Raw genomic sequence first — 22,871 nt, 5'->3', positions numbered from 1 at the left:
CAGGATGAAATGCAGATGAAAAATCAATCTTTGTTCCTAAGTTAGCAAACAAAGTAATCCAAAAATTATTACAAAATCTAGAATCACGATCAGAAATAATAACTTTTGGTAAACCATGATTAGTAAAAACAGTTTTCAAAAACAACTGAGCTGCTTGAGATGCAGTTAGAGTTTTCTTGCATGGAATGAAATATGCTTGTTTGCTAAACCTGTCTACAACAGTCCAAATCATATCATGGTTAGCTTTAGTGTTAGGTAAACCAGTAATAAAGTCCATAGAAATTTGTTCCCATGGTCGTGATGGAATAGATAAGGGCATTAGTAAACCATACTATTTACCATGGTGTCTTTTAACTCTTTGACAAACTAAACATTCAGAAACAAAGTTAGATATGTCAATGTCCATATGTGGCCAATAAAAAACTTCAGTCAATGTACGCAAAGTAAATATAATACCTCTATGACCTTGATATGGAGGACAATGAATCTCATTCAAAACAAATGATCTAAATGGAACTGTAACACATAATCTCTTTTCATAAAACATGAATCCATTATTGTAAGACAATGAATCAATAGGAATCCAATTATTTGCAACTAATTTATTCCAATCAACTTGAAAAGTAATATCCTGATGATAAGTATCTTTCCTAGAGATAAGGGAATCAAATGATATGACAGAGATATTATGAATTGTCGGTCTTCTACTTAAAGCGTCGGCTACTACATTTTCTTTTCCTGGTTGATATTGTATAAGGGGATGAAAACTTTGAATGAAAGCTGCCCATTTGATATGTCAGTCAGAAATTTGGGGTTGACTAAGGAGATGTCTAATACTTTGTTGGTCAGTCTTAATCATAAATTCAGAACCCATTAAGTAATGTTTCCATTGACGTAAGGCTTGTATTGCAACTAGCAATTCTTTATCATAAGTAGAATATTTAAGTTCGGATGGTTTCAGTTTACAGCTAGAATAGGCTATGGGATAATTATCTTGCATAAGTACAGCTCCTATTCCAGATCCGCTAGCATCAGTAACTGCTAAAAAGAATGGTCTATTGAAATCAGGTAGTTGTAATACAGGAGCATGGGTTAATGCATGTTTCAATAAATCAAAAGATTTTTGTTGATTATCAGTCCAGTTATAAACAATACCCTTCTTTAAAAGTTTAGTCAAAGGCAACGCAAGTAATGAGAAATTTCGCACAAACTTTCTGTAAAAACTAGCAAGACCTAGAAAAGAACGTAACTCATGCACATTTTTAGGTATGGGCCAATTTAAAATTGCTTCTATCTTTTTAGGGTCAACCTTAATACCTTCTGACGAAACAATAGTGACCTAGATATTCAATTTCTGTTTGAAAGAATTCACTCTTTTCTAGATTAGCATATAATTGATTATCTTTTAACAACTTGAAAACTAAAGACAGATGTTCATAATGCTCATTCTCATGTTTACTGAATACCAATATATCATCAAAGAATACTATAACACAATGCTGATATTTCAAAAATATGCGACTCATCATTCAACTAAATGTAGCAGGTGCATTAGTTAATCCAAAAGGAATCACTAGAAATTCATAATGTCCAAATTGTGTTCTAAATGCAGTTTTGAATATGTCAGATTTATTCAATCTCACTTGATGATAACCAGATTTAAGATCTATCTTACTAAATATGGTAGAACCTTGTAGTTTATCCATAAGATCATCTACCCTAGGAATCGGATATCTATTCTTAATAGTAATTTTATTCAGGACACGATAATCAATGCACATGCGATATGTATTATTATTCTTCTTTACTAATAAAACAGGTGCACCAAATGGAGAACTACTAGGTCTAATTAATCCTCTGTTAAGTAATTCCTCTACTTGATTTTGAATTTCTTTCTGTTCAATTTGGTTATGCCTATATGGTGCTTTATAGGGTGGTTGTGTACCAGGAATTAAATCTATTTTGTGATCTTCAGGTCGTGAAGGTGGTAGCCCAGGTGGTAAATCATCAACAAAACAATCTTTAAATTGAGCAAGAAATTGTTTATACCTAGGATGCTTATGTTTTTCTTTAGCTTGAAGTTCATTGACCAAAATTAAATAAGATTTACTACTTTTGCGTAATGCATGTTTAGCTTGAGTATGAGTAAGCAGTGGAAATTTTTTAGAAGCGTGCATACCATGCAATGTAATTTGTTTTCCTTGAAAATAAATTTTAATTGAATGCGTGGAATAATCTGTGTCAGGATTATACTGATGACACCAAGGCATACCTAGGATAATGTCACTAGACTGCAAAGGTATAACTAGAAAATTCCTTCGTTCAGTGTATTCACCAATTTTAATTTCTAAGTTATGCACTTCTTGTGTTCCATTATATCTCGTGCCTAGAAATGCTGCTTTAATGCAATAATGTGTAGAAACAGTTTGTAAATTCAATTCTTTCACTAACTTTGCAGAAATAACGTCATGTGTGCTAGCATCATCATGCAAAATAATATTTTCTTTACCATGCACAAAACATTTCATTATCAACAAAGAATATGGAGTTGGCATACCTAGCAAAGTATCTGAAGGAGTACTAATGTCATCATCATCTTCTATAAAGCCACGCATTTCCTCACGTTCTTATTCTTCCATTGCTCCAAGATAATTGATATGGACAGGTGGCTTCTTCGATTGGCAATTGGCTGCTAGATGTCCAGGTTGATGGCATTTGTAACAAACTATTGGTTTGGCTATGGATACATTGTTGGCAATGGCAGGAAGTCTAGGAATATTAGGATTTGGCTGTGAGGATGGCTTAGGGTTTTGATTGGTATTTGATGGCAAAGCAGGTAATCGTGTCCAAGACTTATGGAAGGAAGATGGAAGAAAATGACTTTGATTGAATATTCTAAAATTTGAATTGAATTGCTTGGAACCATAGTTACCATTTGCTTGAAATTGTTGTGGACGCTTGTCTCTTCCTCGAATCTTTTCTTCAGTGTCATGAGCCAAAGAAATTACATCTTCAAGGGTTGTTGGCTTGAACATATTGACTTTAGCATAGTAATGTCCAAGTAAACCAGACATAAACTTGTGTTTGTGAGTCGCTTCAGGTACATCTTCGAGCATTCGGAGTTGCAGTATGGCATTCCAAAAATATTCAGTGTATTGGGAAATAGGTTCACGTTCTCTTTGTTGAAGAAGATCCCATTGCTTTATGGCTTTTTCATGGAATTAAGGAAGGAAATTCTGCAAAAACTTCTTTTTGAAACTCTCCCAAGTAGTGGGACAATCAATGCTCTTGTGAACCACAGTCCACCATAGAGATGCTCAATCGACTAAATGATTAGTGACACATTTAATTTTATCTTTCTCAGCATATGTCTCTTCATGAAAGTAATCATCAAACTGACTGATAAATGCAAGTACAGTCTTTCCATATCGAGATCCATTGAAAGTACAAAATTTGAAGTTTCGTTTACTTATCTTTGTTTCTTTGCGAATGGATTGACCTTCAAGCATCGCATCGATGGTACGTCGGATAAGATCTTCGAGTTGAGATCCATCTTTGTTGGTGGTAGATCATTGCAAATTGGCCAATTGAACTTGCAAAGCTTGTTAGGCTCTTCGTTCTTCATCAATCTGCATCATAATTAAATCCAATTTTTGTTCCATCGTAGATTCAGGAAGATCGCCTTCAGCCATTAAATCATCCATATTTTTTTATGTCATCCTATAAAAATCCAAAAGACCTCACTCTCTCAAAATCTGATTAGCAGGATGAGCGTAGCTCAAAGTCACAAATACAAGGCTTATAAATTATTGTTTGGCTTTTACGGTCTTTGTCTTTTGTGGTTGCAGTGTTTGTAGTCTTTGTAGAAACTGCGTATGATCTTCTGCGTTTGCTGAAACTGGTTCAGCAAGTCTGCGTGTGTGAACAGAGTCTTCCAGGGAGCAATTCCGTGATTCTGTGCTTCTGCGCAGGAATAGCCTTTATGGGGATAGTTGGAGTTAGTTTGTGGTGACTTCTGTGACTTAGTTGACTTGCAGAATTTGTAGACTTTGAAGACTTAGAAGATTAGGGAGCTTAGCAGCTTTAGTAACTAAAGCTAATCGAATTTCTATTTTTAGGACGTCAATATACTGTCGACGGATTCAACGCCGCCAAACATATATTCTTGCCGCCCGTTGCCCAATTTTATGGTTGAAGCTTCTTAAAGCTTAATACTAAGCTTTCTAACCTTTGAATTTAAAGCTTTTAAGCTTTTTGAGATATGAAGCTTATCTGTTTGTCTGTGGAAAAAACGACTTGGAGAGGGAGATGTAGAAGTGGTCCTCCGCCTCCTCAGGCCGGTCCTTCGCGATCAGAGGCTGCAGACAGAGGTTCTTGACCGCCAGGAATCCACCCGTATCGACCGTTTGTGATGAAACTTACTGTAGAGCTCGATCGTTCCAAGAGCTCCGCCTTCGCGCAAGATGGGTAGCGATTGGAAGCTCTCGATCTCAGCTTCGCTCTGTTACCACTAGTGCTCAGATCGGATGTCATAAGCACGCGTAGTGAGCGTTAGAAGGTCTGCAAGAACAAAAGAACTCTACTTTTTGCACACAAATCAATGTAGAAGACTTCCACGACATGAACAAGAGACCAATTGGGTGCAATCTCCCCCATGCCTTGTGTGAGCGCTCCACAAAGTATGTATTTTATGTATTAATCATCTTCAAGCTCAAATAATAGCCCAAATAACAAAATAGTACGCTTTTGGCTTTTGAGTTTGCTTTAGTGCCAAATAGAAATAAAGCTAATGGGCGCCCAATAAGTCAGGCATACCCAATACAATGTCCAAATACAAATATCTAAATCGTGTGCCCATGCACATATAAAAATAATAAATAAATATCAAACGCCTTGATAAACAAGCACGACAAAATATAGGCGCCATGCCTAAGGTATGCGCCCATCAAAATATTGACGATAACTTTGAATACATGCCATCCTCCAATGCTTTCCACCGCCACTGCTGCTACCTCTTCACATCAACTAAAGCATTCACAATCGTTAGTAAAATAATACAATTAAATCAACAAAAGTGAATACCTAGTAGTCTTCACCTAAATAAATCAATTGGTTTGAAATCAATCCTAACCTTAATTTATCACGAGTGTGCACTCTAAACTCATAAACGTTTATTAATTTAAATATGTATTTTGCGGAATCACCCGCTATGGAATCACCCATGTATACACAAAATTAACAAAACACCCAAAAAGGATAGGCGTCCCCATCTACTTCTCGCACAAAGAATCGACTTTGTGTATGGGACCTGGTAATAAAAGTTTACGAAATCCACCATAAAACCTCACGGAATCCACCATGGCACGGAATCCACCATGTAATATGCCTCCTGGCATCAACAGCAAAAGCACTAATACTGTGCCAGAAAAATCTGCAGAATCCACTATTTAATCAGCTACAAATATAGCCATAATTGTTGTTGGCAGCATTACCAGATATGCGAAGTGGACGGGCATTCCCAGCATATGCATTCCACATTATTATTCAATGCATTATTTTTGTTGGTGCCTATGAGGGAAGAAAAGATCCCAATCTCTACATTCAAACAGTCAGTTCTTTAACTTGACTCTACTTAACTAGCCAATCTGAGACTGCCCTTACAAGAGGCACAAAAACCGTGCACACAAGTGTGATAAGGTTTAGCAAAAGGATCCGGTTAGCCACATCAATGAATTGCTTCATATATTACCATAGATCTTCCAAGCTCCCAAGGAGACCTTGTCTATGCAGCGATGACAGGACTGAAAGCAAGCTTTCAGCTGAGCATAGAATCCATCCTTCAACATAGGTACCTATAGTATAAATCTGGTTATCAACTATAGACAGAAATTTCCGCACTGTCCTTTCAGCAGCATCAACCAAAGGATGAATCCATGGACCCACAGTCTTAACAATAAACCCCACAGGGAAAGGCAAATAACTGATCTTGTCTATCCCAAATGATGCAGCTCCTCCAAACAGTTTACAATTCTATGCTGTTTAGTATCTACATATGAGAATATCCTGGTCTGTACAGTTTGTCATCAGTGTAGTACACAGCAGGCCCTCCTGTGCTTGATTCATATTGATGCTGCCTGTCTCATGTTTATGTCCTCCACATTTAATGCTGCAAGATATCAATCCTATCAAAACATACACTGTCTGTGACCAGTTCACAACTGCCTGGTCTCTACTTCTCACAAGCAGGTCGCCATCTTGTGTAGTGCTATCATCAGCATAATTAGATTACCCATCTTCTCTCGATTAATCTTGCAATCTAGAATTCATTTACAAGCAAACACCTTCTATACTCACGATGATTCCTTGACCCTCCAGAAGGTGAATATAGACCTAGAGCTTGTGCTTTTCCCTAGTTGGACTGCAGAAGTCACAGATTATGAACTTCATCTCTAAACTTCCCTTGTCGCAATGATACAATGGGCACATCATTTAAAGGATGATTGTGTATTCATGGAATACTGTACTACTGCAGAGCATGCTCTCCATGTGACAGTTGCTTCTTATGGCGTTGATGACAGAAACCATCACGCATGAAAGCCCACCAAAAGGTCCCCCTTTACTCTACCTGTGCTACCACTCTGGTTTTTCCTTCAGCGAATGTCTGCCAGTTTTGTTGGATGGTCGTTGTGTCCTTAGAATACCACTTCTCACTGAACGGAAAAGCCTTTTCCCCCACCCTGAAAATATCATAGAAACCATCCCTACAAGTAGTTTTTGTGTTTGACAGCTGATTTAAAGAGTGCCTTGATCAATCTGCTCAAACAACCCTCCCTGTTAGTATTGCATGTCATTCGAAGAACTCCTTGGTAATCCACGATATTGGAATTGAATGAACTGCATGTCACAAAATGACTTATTTGCTTGCTTCTTGGATGCCTGTATGCTCCAAATCTCAGCTTCAACCACTTTAAAGTCGTCTCACTGGTTAAGAAATTTCACTCCTTAGACATTGGAGCTTCCCCTTTGACATCTACCTCTAATGGAACACCTCCATCAGCAGATTCCCTTTCTTTATGATTGCCCCTTTTCCAGGTCTATCTGACTCTATAAATCAATCACCTTCTTTAGCCTGTGTTCTAACATAGCTATGCTTTCCTTTATTTCTAGGATAAAGGAGAGAGTCATCCCCAAGCGCGCAAATAAGAATAGCCTGTAGAGATGAGTAGCAAAAATCCCGTCCCCAAATACAGAGAAGTAATTCAAGCACCCAAACCGGTTTTCACAGATCCAAGGTTTGAACACTTGTGTCGCAAGTAGACGTCGAGCTCGGCCTGTTGCAAATGATGTTAACACCTGAAGCGTCTTTCCATAGCATTCCCACTTGCAAGGACCTTGACTCTTGCAGTTTGTAGTGCCTCCTCCATCAGCTCTTTTTCTAAACGTTCCTTCTTTTCTGTTCCATGATTGATGTACTACCACACAGCCCTGCATATCAATGATGGACGCCGGCTAACCAGCCCCATGGAGCTTTTTCCTCCCCCAAGCTTGGAGGGTTCTATTTTTACTGCACAGCAGCCAGTCCCACAATAGCAGCAGACAAAGCTCATCAAGTATAGACATAACTGCACCAACTACTCTTATACGAAGGGTGGTATTATGGTAGGCTGTATAAAATCCACGATGTACCACTGCACCTGTAACTCCTAGATAATTCAGATCAAGCTGCTTAAAATACAGATCCTCCATCCAGTTTTGAATACTTTTCTCTTGCGTTCCACGGAATGCAATCACAATTGCATTCAAGTCTTCAGCAAGCCCGACATAAGCACCACAGAAGCGTACTCCACAAGTATTTTAGCAAGTGTATGGTTGTACTGAAAGCCATCATCATAGTCATGAACCTTTGTAAGTTCCAATCCTCGTCCACCTAGAACAGCTGGCACTAGGCCTAGCAGAAAGAAGTAGCACACAGCCTTCCATATGGCTGACCTAAAGAGGCACTCCATGCATTTGAATTCATCGATGGAGTGATCGTTTCCTTCTTTTCACCCGAGAATTGGAAGACAAGTAAAGCCATAGAAGACATTGCATGCCCACCATTATTGAAGGAGGATCTATCATGTGCAACCCCCAGCTGAAAGGAAAGCCAGCAAAAGACCCTTCTCTCTACTATACTGCCTACTCAAAACAAAATGCAAACACAACGACTAAGTATGTTCAAAGTAACAAATGTCACACACAACTTTTTGGTGGATTCCACACCTCGGATGCACAGCAGTACGACATCCACCCCCTCTGATCCTGTGCATCCTCCGGATGGGCCAACTACCCATGATCATTGTCATCAAGATCTACATACAGATCAATCTCTTCATTGTCTATTTTCGGTATATCAGCAAGATTATCTGTCATATCATCTGTCTCTTCTACTGGAGTTTCTTCTCCTTGCTCTTCTCTTGCAAATTCTTCCAATGCATAATCCTTATCATCTCTTTTCTTGAAAATTTTGATTCTTTTTCCTGAAATGGGCACTCTAAGCACTGTCCCATCCAATTTTGTTAGCTCATATATTGCATCGTCAAAGATATGTCTGACTACGGTCCAAACTATCTTTTTACCATCTTCCGAAGTGTAGTATACTGATTTTCAAGGCTGCTATCAAAGACTAATACCCAGTCTCCCTCTTCTATTGCTCTAGGCCGCAAGCGATGCGTGCTGTCAAACCTATCCTTATTTCTAAGTCTAGCAACCTTCAACCTGTCAATAGCTAGGTGAATATCCTCTAGTCTTGTCTCCAACTGCCGGATCCGAAGAGCTAAGAGCTCTTCTCTCGTCAAATCCTACTGCCAAGGTAAAACTGACCAAGTCAAAGCACAAGTCTCACTTGGCATAACGGGTTTCTGACCATACATCAACTCTGCGGGCATATATCCTATGGTAACACTATGAGTCGCACGATCAGCTCACAAAGAAAATGGTAGAAGTCTCGGCCATTCTCCAATCCATCCTCTGCATGCTTTGGCTAATGCTTTCACTATCAGCGGTGAATGCCCTCTTTCACTCTTCCCATTTTCCTCTGGATTGTATGCTGTGGTTAGAGCCAACTTGATTCCTAGTTGAGAGAAAAACTCCCTAGCTTCATCTGCATCCAATTCACTACGATCTGCAGTGATCTTACCCACACAGCCATACCTGCAGAAAATTTCTTCCAATAAGAACTTAGACACTGCACTAGTGGTCTTCGTTCTCAAAGGTCTGCCCTCAACATGATTGGTAAGATCCTCTCTAGCCAAAACAATATATCTCATCTGCAATAGACCCATATGCATAGTAACCAAGTCAATTACCCACTTATAATGAATGCATAGCGGATAGGTCGGATGAAGCTCATCTCGATGACGCACTACGAAAAATATCTGACAGTCTCTACAAAGCGAGAAACATCTCTGTACATGGCTTTCCACCAAATGTTTCCTTGATTTTCTCATAAGTAGCCCACACTCCTCTATGACCAGCCCAAGGACTCTCATGAAACTCTCTCATCACCTGTAACTGGGTCTCTTTATCATAGACAACCTGCAAGGGTAATCCTCCTCTTTTCTTCCGGTGCTTCCAAAGAAATCCGTCCTTGAGAAAATAACCATAGGCTTTTCTTCTGATCTTGTTGAACTCTTCATCTGTCCATTCATCTCTTTTGCTTAGTGTACTAAGGTACTTGCCAATCTGCAACCAATCTCCAACATAGAGTTCTTCTATGAAAGCCACAATATCATAGACATGGCAAACATGATCAACCATAGCGGGCGGCTGAAATTTCTACATCATCCTCTTCTGCAAGTAGTGTCTCCTCATCATCATATCTGGCTCTAGTCAGCATATCCGCCACTAGATTATCCTTCCCTACTATGTGTTTAAATTTTGGATTTAATGACTTGATGTATGCAATCCATCTTAGCATAGCTATATTCGGAGTAGAGCAACTCGTAATCATACCTATCAATGGCAAGCAATCTATCTCTTCCACAACTGGAGCTCCAATAATGTACTCCTTGTCACACTTGAGAGCTGTAACAATTCCTAGTAATTCCCTCTTGATTTGCGGATATCTCCTCTATCTCTCGTTTAGGACTTTCGCCCCAAACTGAATAGCATACATGTTTCCATCTGCATCATCTTGACCCATAGCCCAACCTATGCCAATTGGACTAGTGTCAACTGTCAATACAATAGGCCTTCCACAATTATAATCCGCTTCCCTGAGAGTAGGAGCAGTCTACAATAACTTCTTCAATTTTCACATGGCTCTAGTGTGGCTCTCATCCCAATAAATTTTCTGCCCCTTTCGAAGCAACTGATATAAACAATCTGCTATGTGTGCAAAATGGGGTATCCAAATCATATAAAACACACAAGCTCCAATAAATCTCCATACCTCTGAAGTGGTAGAACAATACTCCGTAATCTTGCCTATAGCATCCACCTTCTCAGGTGAAGGTTTCCTGCCATAATACCCACACATATGTCCAACAATGACAACCTCATTTACTCCAAAAATAGATTTTTGCCTTGATAGTGTCAAGTTCACTTCTTCTAACCTGGCCAAAATCTTTTCACAAGATGAAATATGATCAGCCACAAAGTATCTGCATCCTTGCTCATTTAGATTCTCATTCTTCTCTTCTTTTGCACACCTCTTAATAGGCACATCATCCAAGAAAGGCATGGTAAGCTGAGGTATGTACTCACGAAGGACCTTATGCATGGCATTCATCATATGCACAAAAAAATTAGTGGCACTTTGAGGCAAGGTACACATCCTGGCAAGCCCAACAGGAGTTCTCATAGTGGTTATGTCTCTGCTTTCCAAAGCCATCTAAAACTGATCATATCCTGAATACAGGTCACCTAAAGAATAGATGGCATGTCCAGCAAATGCTTCTGCAAACTCATCCACAATTGGACCTATACCAACATTCCTAATAGTAACTCTGTTTACTAGTTGCATGTCTTGTATAAATTGGAGAGTACCATTCTTCTTTGGAACCGTAAACCACCTATTTGAGTATGGTGTAGATGATGGCTCTAGGATTCCCATCCTGATTTTCTCATTCAACAAGTCAACTAGCTTTGGCAAGTGTGCCCTAGGCACTGGAGTAGGTCGGAGGTTCCATGGAATATGAGGAATAGTAAAGATCACCATAGGGGCAATAATATCTGGATTCACATATCCAATCTCATGCGAGAAAAAAGCAAACCCCCTTCCATGTCGCTCAAGCATATCCTGAAAGCATTCCTTCTCTGAGGGTAGCAAGAAATCACCATTTCCAATTTTTAATTCAGCAGGAGTCTCTACTAAAAATGTGTGGCCTATATGCTCTAGATTCCTCAAAATTGGCTACTTGGCCGCCCTCTCTATTTGCTGATCACTGTCAGGTGGAAGCGGTACAACTACCGGCTTCACCTTCTTATCCATAGTCTTGTATTTCGTGTCAACCCTCGCTTCATTATGATCCTCTGCATTACTCAAATCTTGCTATAAATCAGCAATTATGCACTCTGGTGCTGAATATTCGCAGCCCTCTTCTCTATGGACTGCATAGGAACAGCCCTAAACTCTGGATGCTGATATATTTCAGTAGTAAACTCTATTGGCTGAAATTTTTCACCCTCTGTTTCTCTGTAGGCTAATCATAATAAGTCGGAAACTCTGTTTGCTGAATTTCTTCAGCACTCAACACTTTTTGCTGAGTCACCTCAGCCTTTGACTCTATCTGTAACACAAAATCTAAAATTTCATGAAACATGTCCAAGGACTGCACTGACACATTACTCTGACAACTCTGCATATCGGTTTTCAGCATATTTTCCATCTCTGTCATCGTATCTGCGCAAACCATACTATCATACATCCCATCTATATACTCATCATCCTCTAGAATGCGTGCATTTTTCAAATCTTTCTCCTTCCTGCATATGTATTGCCTGGCAGCTCTAGGCAACTTAGAAATCTTCTGATAACTCATCGAGCTGTTTGCTAAAATTCCAACAAAATTGGAGGAGAAAACACTATTTACAGGAGGCAAGAACTCTAATCTCCTCTGCTCTGTACCACCGTCGTCTCGTGGGACATCGATACCTAATGAAAACCCGAATGCCTCACAGTGGGCAAAGGTGCATCTCGAAGAGTATCCCTATTTCTAGCATAATTTACACACACAGTCATAAACTGGACTGCTCTCATACCATCTTTACTGCGAATCTGTGCATAAGCAAATCCATCATCCATTATTTTTGTCTCCATGCGCATCTCTTTGATGAATGGCTGTCCAAGGATTATGGGGTAAGAGCATGAATCCTGCACAAAGAAATGCAAATCCTCCTCTACATCTCCAATAGAAATCCTGACACTAGGACAGGTAGCATACAAATCACCTGCAGTATTGTTGGCAACTCTCATACGCCACCCATGCTCTGCATCCATAGGCCATCTATTACTTTCATAAACTCCACAAACTATGAGATTAATCTCTAAACCATGATCGACCAAAGCAACATAAGGCACCTGTTTATCTCCAATTTTTACCATTGTTTCTGTAGTTTCCCTAGCCTAATGACTCCGCGAAAAATGACTACGAGGTATCAAGATAGGCTCATCAGTTTTAGCTTAATGCATAGGCTGAAATCTCTTCTCTGTCTGCGGAAAAAAAAATCATTCTCAACCATAACCTCATCCTCATCCTCATCCAACTCCCCAATCAAAACTCCCTATGTATCAGTAGTAATGCATGTCTTTTCCTCTTCAAGACTTCTTGGAACTGATCTTGAAACTCTCTTTTTGAGATGCCCAAAACCTTAGAATTAGTAAAAGTCACCTCACTGCCAAGTATCTTATCATTAAAAATTTTCTTCATGTCCGTAGACGTCTCAATATCGGACATCAATCTAAACCCTGGATGCTTTCTCTCTCTAGGTTCTTGCCTCTTTTCTTTCTTTTGAGCATCTTCCATCTGTCATTTTGGCCCTGGTCTCAAAGACAACCCTGCAATAGGTGGAGTAACAAACTCACCCGCTCTAGTCTTTTTAGCTGCATCTGGATTCTCTTCATCTCTCTTATGCTTCTTCTCAACAAGTACATCTGCTCCCTGAGACTTAGCCAAGTAGGCATAAATAGTGTACCTGTCAACAGGCGAATCCCAACCTGTCTCAAATCTGATGCTAGAACCTGCACTAGTCAAAACAGTCTGCTGAATTTTCCCTTTGTTTGCCGTCTCCAAAGCATAGGTCCATAATGTTGACTGACTCTTTGAACCTTTCTCAATCTGGACTCCATATGCAGAAGCATCTCCTCTAGCTGCCACATAAGAAGTACGCACAGCCATATCATCTACTAATTTCTTCATTCTGCCTTTCCCAAAATTGGTAGCAAGCGGAGCTCCTATTTCAATCAACCAGATCTTTCCATCTTGTTCCCAAATTACCAAATTCTTCCTCCTTTCATCTTGAAAAGATTCGCAATTCCTACAATCCTAATGGTCCGTACTATCACATCAAATACATCTTCGATCTCTCCTGGGTGCACTAGGAGCACTAGAAGAAATAGTAGGCGCAGTCGAAGCAAACTGCTCTTTTAATTTTCCCACCAATTCTACTTTAACTGACTCCAGTGTCAAATCTGTTATGCCTTTGATTATGTCATCAAGAGAGGAAGGAACCGATGGAGCAGATGGTTTTGGAGCAGAAGGAGCCGGCATCGGTCTTGGAATAGGAAGATTAGAAATAATAGGCACTATCATAGGCCAAGAAACTAGCTGAGGAAGAGAAGAAATGACAGGGGTAGAAGTAGGCATAGGAGCAGAAGATGGCGTCAGTGTCATGGATCCATTCAGTAGGCGGGTCTTCCATATCCGCCTCTAGGTCAAAGTCGAGACCGCATCCTGAGCATCTTGCCAATCCGTTTTAAGACCCATATGTCAAGAATCGCGTGGTGGAGGGGGTTGCTCAAGATGCTGCGCCGAACACACACAGAATGCACAAGGAGAAGCTCACTCAAGAGACAAGAAGAGAGATGGAGGCCAAAACGTTTTCTTGCTGGTTTCTTCTTCTTCTTCCACACACTTTACAATGTACACAAAGTATAGATAAGATACAACATAAAAGGAAATGGCCTAATAAGTCAAACAATGCATAACCGACTACACTAGTCGACTGGCGCTATAACTATGCCAGCTGTAAATAGGTGTAACAACCTGAATATAATAAGTAATGAGTCAGTGGCCATGTGAGAGTCATAATGACCACCGACGTGCTAAGTGTAGACGTGTGGACCCATCTAACCAGGCGGTCCATCATCCATGTCCACATGTGTTGAGCTTGCCATCTCAACACTCCCCCTCAAGCTCAACTGTATCTCTGCAACTCCAAGTAAGCTTCGAAACTTTTGAAGCTTCTCTGTACCCAATGCCTTCGTGAAGATATCAGCTATCTGATCCTATGTGCTGACATACACCAAGTCAATCTCACCTGCTAGTACCTTCTCTCTCACAAAGTGGTAGTGTACCTCAATATGTTTTGTCCTGGCATGGAACACAGGGTTCCTAGCCAACTGTATACTGCTCATGTTGTCACAATAAATGACAACTGGACCTTCCACCTGCACATCCAAATCAGCCAGTAACTTTTGCAGCCATACTACCTCACATGCTGCAACAGCAGCACCTCTATACTCAGCCTCTGTACTCGACAAAGCAACTGTAGATTGCTTTTTGCTGCTCCAAGCAACTGCTGCACTACCAAGAGAGAACATGTATCCGCTGGTAGATCGTCTATCAGACATACTACCAGCCCAATCTGCATCTGTGTATCCAAACACCTGTACATCTGTACCTGCCTCATAGAAAAGTCCATAATGTAATGTGGACTTCACATATCTCAATATGCGTCTGACTGCATCCAAATGTGACTTTCTAGGTACTTGCATAAACTGACTCACAAGACCAACAACGTAGCTCAAGTCTGGCCTTGTAATGGTCATGTAGATCAAACTCCCCACTATCCTCGTGAACATAGTAGGGTCTTCTATCTCATCCCCAACATCAGCACTCAGCTTCACATTCTGCTCCAACGGGACTGAAAGTGGTTTGCATGCAGTCATACCATACTTGGACAACATATCCAAGCCATACTGTCTTTGGAATAGCCATATACCATCATCACATCTGATCACCTCAATGCCAAGGAAGTACCTTAGCTCACCTAAATCCTTCATCTCAAACTTCATCTTCAAACAACCCTTGACTTCAGCAATTCCACTATCACTATCACCTGTAATAATCAAGTCATCCACATAGATGACTATGATGACCAAACCTGCATCTCCCTTTCTCACATAAAGTGAGTGATCAGCATCAGAAACATAAAAGCCAATATTGACAAGATACTCTCTGATCTTGTCAGACCATGCTCTTGGTGCTTGCTTGAGCCCATAGAGTGCCTTCTTCAACCTGCACACATACGTGGGATGCTCTAAATCTTCATAACCTGCTGGCTGATCCATATACACTTCTTCCTGCAAATCACCATGCAAGAAGGCATTCTTTACATCCATTTGCTGCAACCTCCAACCTTTGGCTGCTGCCAAAGCAATCACACATCTGACAGTTGCCATCCTAGCAACTGGACTGAAGGTTTCATCATAATCTATGCCATATGTTTGGGCATAGCCTTTTGCAACCAGCCTAGCTTTGTACCTGCTAATAGAACCATCTGCATTGTGCTTAATCTTATAAACCCACTTACATCCAATAGCTTTCTTTCCCTTTGGCAATGATACTAGATCCCAAGTCTTATTGGCCTCTAATGCAGCCATCTCCTCATCCATTGCTGCATCCCAATGAGCATGACCAACAGCCTCCTCAAAACATGTGGGCTCAACATCCTCAACTAGTTTCACCATATAAGCATAATGGTGAGCTGCATAACCCTCAAAACCAAATCTTTTAACAGGGTATCTCACCCTGCTAGACGTGCGTACCACTGGATCACTCAATGGAGTCTTTGCATTAACACGTGCTCTCTGCACACCTGGAGTCCTCACTGAAGGAATGCCAAGCTCATCATCCAAGCTCTCTGAGCCACTGGAGTCTCCATCAAGAACTGCATCAATGCCTTCTGACACTTTATTCTTTCCTTTGTCTTTACCTGTAGTGCTACTAGATGCACCCGAAGATGTAGAGCTACTCCTTAGTCTCCCAGACCAAGGACTACTAGATGATGTCTCTGGTCCACTAAGAGTTCGTGATTCTTGCTTTTCAGCCTGCACATGAGTGTCATGATCATCATCAACATCCAATGCATCACCACTAGATGCATACCAACTGCTCATTTCATCAAAGATGACATCCCTGCTCACTCTGAACTTACATGTGACAGGGTTGTAACAGCGATACCCTTTTTGCTCTAAAGAGTATCCAATAAAGATACACTTTTCAGCCTTTGGATCCAGTTTCTTCCGCAACTCATCTGGTACATGAACATACGCAATGCAGCCAAACACTTTCAAGTGTGAAACATCAGGCTTCTTACCTGTAAAACATTCTTCGGGGGTCATACCATGAACTGCAGCTGTGGGAGTTCTGTTCATAATATAAACAGCAGTATGAACAGCCTCAGACCAAAAATGCTTAGGCATATTCTTTTCAGCCATCAAGGTGCGTGCAACTTCTGCAATATGCCTGTTTTTCCTTTCTGCAACCCCATTTTGCTGTGGGGTATACCTGCATGTGAACTGTCTCTTTATCCCATGAGACCTCAGAAAATCACTGAACTCATTTGAGAGGTACTCTCCCCCTCCATCTGACCTCAGGCACTTTACTTTCAAGCCTGTTTCTCTTTCAACTGCAGCCTTGAAAGTTCTAAAATGCTCAAAAGCTTCACTCTTTTCCTTCATAAAATATACCCACAGCTTTCTAGAACAATCATCAATGAATGTGACAAAGTATGAACTGCCTCCAAGAGATACATTTTGTGTAGGCCCCCAAATCTCTGTATGTACAACATCAAGAATATTTCTGCTTACATCTCTATCATGTGAAAAAGGTTGCCTTGCCTGCTTACCAAACTGACATGCTTCACAAACCTTCTGAAATTCTGCAACTTTAAATATAGGCAAACCTGTAACCAACCCTTTGGACTGCATTAATTTCAGCCTTTGTACATTTGCATGTCCAATGCGTTTGTGCCAAATTTCAATGTCTGCAACAACACCTTTTCCTTTGGCATACATAGCAGCATTCATAGTAGGGATTCCGGCATCTAGAGTGAACATACGTCCAACTCTACTTCCCTTTGCTACCAACCTGCACTTGTCATTGAAGTCTTCTACAAAGCAGCCCTTTGCATTAAATCTGACTTGCAGCCCTTGCTCTACCATTTGACCGACTGACACCAAGTTCTTTGTAATAGATGGTACATGTAATACATCTGAAAGACTCTTTGTCTTACCATCATGCAAGGACAAGGGAACTTTTCCAATGTGTGAAATTGGGTGGCATGAGTCATCACCCGTCTGCACATAACCTGCATTCTGCAAATTCTGCATCTCTCCAAACCATTCTGCATGGCTGGTCATATGATTGGATGCACCTGAATCAACATACCAAACATCTTCATGTGTTCCCTTTCCTGTAACAGCATTCAGCATATGCTGCATAACGAACAAACGTTCATTTTTGTCTTCATTCTGTCGTGAAGACGATGCATAGTTTCCTTGTTGCAACTTACCACTGCGGATATCATCTCTCTTAGCATAACATTGGGCTGCAATATGACCTGTTTTACCACAGTAGTGGCACACAATACCAGAGTTGTTAGAACCTCTGTTCTGCCATCCACCTCTTCCTCTAAAGCTCCCCCTGCCTCTAAAGTTACCACGACCTCCTGAAACCTGCATATCGCCAAATTGCTGATTCAATCTGTTTTGCTGGTTGTCACTACCACGTCCTGTACCACGGCCTCTTGAAGAGAACCTGCCACGTCCCCTTCCAGAACTGGAGTAGAAAGCTTGGACCTGTTCACCACTTCTTTCAGATGTCTCACTCTGCATGTTGATCTCTTCAGTGATCATAAGGGAGACCAATTCATCGAAATCTGGAAATGGCTTTCTGACATATACGGAAGTTACAAAAGACTTCCAAGCCTTTTCATTGTTAAGTCCACCCAAGGTAGACGACACCAAATCATCATCATCGGGCATTGCATCAATCGCTGCCAATGCATCTGCAATGCTTCTTACTTTCAGTGCATACTCATTGATAGACATCTTCCCTTTCTTCAATGTATTCAACTCTTGCTTGAGTTGAATCTTTCGTGCCTTTGTATTTACAGAAAACATACTTTCAAGTATGGTCCAAGCTGCATATGCATTCTCTGCATTTCTAATGTGTCCCAGCATGTTATTGTCAATTACTGCAGACAACCAATACATGACCTTCTTGTCTTTTGCATTCCATTCCTTTCGTGCCTTTGTCTCTTCTACAGTTGGAGGATCACTCACCTCCGGCTCCTTTTCTTCACCTGAAACGAACTCATAGAGGCCTTTTCCAATAAGGAAGTTCGTGACACGAAACTTCCATGATGGGTAGTTGTTCTTGTCGAGCTTCTCAATGATGGGGCTTCCACTGTTCTCTGCCATTATCACAAAACTAATACCAAACAGCAAGCAAATCTTCTGCAACCCTTGACCTGTAGTGCACAGCAATACACCAGACAGCCTTTTTTACTGTCTGCTCAACAATACATGCAATCTGCAACCAGTTTGCAGATAAACCTTGTGTTTACTCACTGATAAACACCTTTGAACTTACAGATCTGAAATCTGTAACCTGCGCACCCACGTTCGGTCAATACAGTCGAAGTCACAGTGTACCCCGAAACTGCTGTCCGCAACCTTGCAGCTCTAAAACGGGCCCTGAAACGGCCTCAAATGCCCAAAATCTATGTGGGAAAGCCCTATAGGGCTCATCTGCAGAATACACAGCGCTCTTCGCGCACACCAAATCTCACTGCAATCTGAGATTTTTGCTCTGCCCTGCTTCCGGTGCCTCCACAGGCACTATCCAAGAGAAGGAGTGGAAGAATGGGAGAGATTCTTACCCGTAGCTTGCTTGCTCGAACCTTGCTTCTTCTCCTTTGCTTCAACCTTCGAAATCAGCCTCTCTCAATGGCGCGGCTCTGATACCATGTCAAGAATCGCGTGGTGGAGGGGGTTGCTCAAGATGCTGCGCCGAACACACACAGAATGCACAAGGAGAAGCTCACTCAAGAGACAAGAAGAGAGATGGAGGCCAAAACGTTTTCTTGCTGGTTTCTTCTTCTTCTTCCACACACTTTACAATGTACACAAAGTATAGATAAGATACAACATAAAAGGAAATGGCCTAATAAGTCAAACAATGCATAACCGACTACACTAGTCGACTGGCGCTATAACTATGCCAGCTGTAAATAGGTGTAACAACCTGAATATAATAAGTAATGAGTCAGTGGCCATGTGAGAGTCATAATGACCACCGACGTGCTAAGTGTAGACGTGTGGACCCATCTAACCAGGCGGTCCATCATCCATGTCCACATGTGTTGAGCTTGCCATCTCAACACCATAGGCATGTAGACCCACTCTTGGAATGATCATCATGTAGCCATCCCAAAGTCCTCAAGAAAATAGTCCTCTTTCAGGGCCTTCTTAAAACCTTGCCAATGCAAATTTTGAAGGAAAAGATTAGTCACTTTTACCCTCAAGGAAGGTGTGACAAGGCGAAGGAAATATTTACTCATAAGTCCTATTGGTACTCCAAAAAATCCCATCTTGATCTTATACATCTTCAAATAAGCCGATACATTACGGCCATCAAATAGCTTCTTTTCATTCTCAACTGCTTCAATCGCCTTAGTCGCGCTCATTGCATTCTCTTGCTCTGAATATACTTGCCTTTGTTGAGACAACTATTGTTGATTCAACTGCTGCTGGTGTTGCATATACAATTGTGTCTGCTAATTTTGAAGCTGCATATACATAGACATATTCTATAAAATCTACTTTAAATCATCTGTTGAAGTACTTGAAGTAGAAGTCAATGATGAAGCTAAAGTAGAGGACAAAGCAAGAATCCTAGAAGGGGCTCAAATGGATGCTGAAGTATCTCCCATCCTAAAATTTAAATGCGACGCTTTCACGTCAGGTTCACCAAAGATGTCGAAGGGTTTTCGAAAGCAAATTCGCGACAACGGAGGACCTTGACTAATTTCAGGATAGAAGATCAATCATACAAATAAGCAAGATGAGAGGATTTGTGAGCAGCAAAAGCACTAATACTGTGCCAGAAAAATCTGCAGAATCCACTATTTAATCAGCTTACAGATATAGCCATATTTGTTGTTGGCAGCATTACCAGATATGCGAAGAGGACGGGCATTCCCAGCATACGCATTCCACATTGATCTGATGATGGAAACAGAGGTTCTTGATCGCCAGGAATCCACCCGTATCGACCGTTCGCGACGAGATTGACCGTAGAGCTCGATCGTTCTAGGAGCTTCGCCTTCGCACAAGATGGGTAGCGATTGGAAGCTCTTGATCTCAGCTTCTCTCTGATACCACTGGTGCGCAGATCGTATGCTGTACGCTCGCATAGTGAATGCCAGAAGGTCCCCAAGAACAAAAGAACTCTACTTTTTGCACAAAACTCAAGGTAAAAAGCATGCACAACATGAACAAGAGACCAATTGGGTGTAATCTCCCCCCATGCCTTGTGTGAGCGCTCCACAAAGCATGTATTTTATGTGTTAATCATCTTCAAGCTCAAATAATAGCCCAAATTACAAAATAGCAAGCTTTTAGCTTTTGAGTTTGCTATAGCACAAAATAGAAATAAAGCGAATGGGCAGTGCCCAAAGAGTCTGGCATACCCAATACAATGTCCAAGTACAAATAACATAATCGTGCGTCCATGCGCATACAAAATAATAAATAAATTTCCAACGCCTCAATAAATAGGCGCGACAAAATATAGGCGCCATGCCTAAGGTATGCGCCCATCAAAATATAAATGATAAATCGAATACTCGCTATCCTCCAATGCTTTCCTCCGCCACTGCTACTATCTCTACACATCAACTGAAGCATTCACAATCGTTAGTAAAATAATACAATTAAATCGAAAAAAGTGAATATCTAGCAGTCTTCAGCTACATAAATAAATCAACTGGTTAGAAATCAATCCTAACCTTAATTTATTACGACTGTGCACTCTAAACTCATAAACATTTATTAATTTAATATGCATTTTGCGGAATCACCCGCTATGGAATCACCCATGTACACACTAAATTAATGAAATGCCCGAAAAGGATAGGCATCCCCATCAACTTCTCGCACAAAGAATCCACTTTGTGTATGAGCCCCGGTCATCAAAGTTTACGGAATCCACCGTAAAACCTCACGGAATCCACTGTGGCACGGAATCCACCGTGAAATATGCCTCCTGGCATCATACCCTCGTGGCACGGAATCCACCGTGAAATATGCCTCCTGGCATTAGTAATGGACAAAACTCAAATGAGAATGGCATTTTAAAAGAAAAGAATGAAGGTATGGATCGATTGGTAAGTGAATTCTTAACTTGCGAATTTTTGTGCATTATATTCCTCATTGTATGAGAGTTTTTACTTTCAAACACTAATCTTTCTACTCAGCTTAGTTTTTGTGCAAGAGACGTCCATTTAAGAGAATTGTGGATGTTGTTTGGCGACATGAACCTAAATGCCTAGGCAATAGGATCAAGCCAACATGCTTCCCTTTTTAGAGGAGGAACATAGAAAATATGGACTAGCCATGGAAATTAGAGTATTCAACCAACTAAAGTATCGCAGCATCCACAATCTTGATGGAATGGTGACTGCCGAAGAGGCTATGGCCCAGATGGTGGAATGATGCAACTTTACCAAGTACCTAGAGAAGGTGGGACAAGACATAGACCACATAAAGTGCATTGAATTCTTGAGGACTTTTGATGTCCAAAGGAACTTTGGCACAATGATCCTTAGGCAAGGCGATATTTCTAGTAAGTGTGGTGGCTCCCCTTAGCCAATAAATTATAGAAAAGGCACTCGGGCTAGTAGAGAAGCCAGAAAGAAGACCGAAAAGGGATGTGCATGGAATGCTACGGATGGACAAAATAAGGGTCTACACCAATGACGGCATCAACCTAGTAGATATCCCAAATCCGACCATTTGATTGAAGGCTAAGATGATCCATACACTCTTTTTGAGCAAAAGATACAATGCCCTTATGAGTAGAATTGGGGTGCCCTTGCTAGAAAACCTTGTAGCCAACACCATGGTGGGGATGAGATGAATTGGAATGCCTATGTTTAAAAACTGATACATGCCTCAACAAGGGTGCTAGCCGCCACAGCACCAAGGGTGTGGCAGGAGGAGAGTCCTCTAGCGACCACCATAGAATCTCAAAGGAAGAAACCTACCTCCAAGGCGTCAATCATAGGCCTTCAAGAAGTACTAATAGCCATCATCCATGAAGCACTATAGGAGGTAGAGAGATGTGATAGAGGAAACCCTAGAGCCATTGCTAGCTCATTGAGAACCATCACTAGTCCATGAGGAGCACCGCTCCCCCACCCAAGTGAGCTTGACCATCTCAATCTCAGGAGGAGAACAAGAGAGAGAAGAAACCCGTAAAGAGCAACATGATGCTACAGCAAGAGTCATTAATATCATCAACCACCTCCACACTAAGAAGACTCAAGTGAAAGAATGGTTAGTGAGTAGCAAGGTGGCTTAGAGTGCTCAAGCCAAGGGG

This window comes from Lygodium microphyllum, chromosome 20 (genome assembly GCF_053477565.2).
Source record: "Lygodium microphyllum isolate KBCC chromosome 20, Lygodium_microphyllum_v1.1.10, whole genome shotgun sequence".
NCBI classification, from domain to species: Eukaryota; Viridiplantae; Streptophyta; class Polypodiopsida; order Schizaeales; family Lygodiaceae; genus Lygodium; species Lygodium microphyllum.
The sequence above is the reverse complement of the archived record's forward strand: the minus strand, read 5'-3'. Positions refer to the sequence as shown.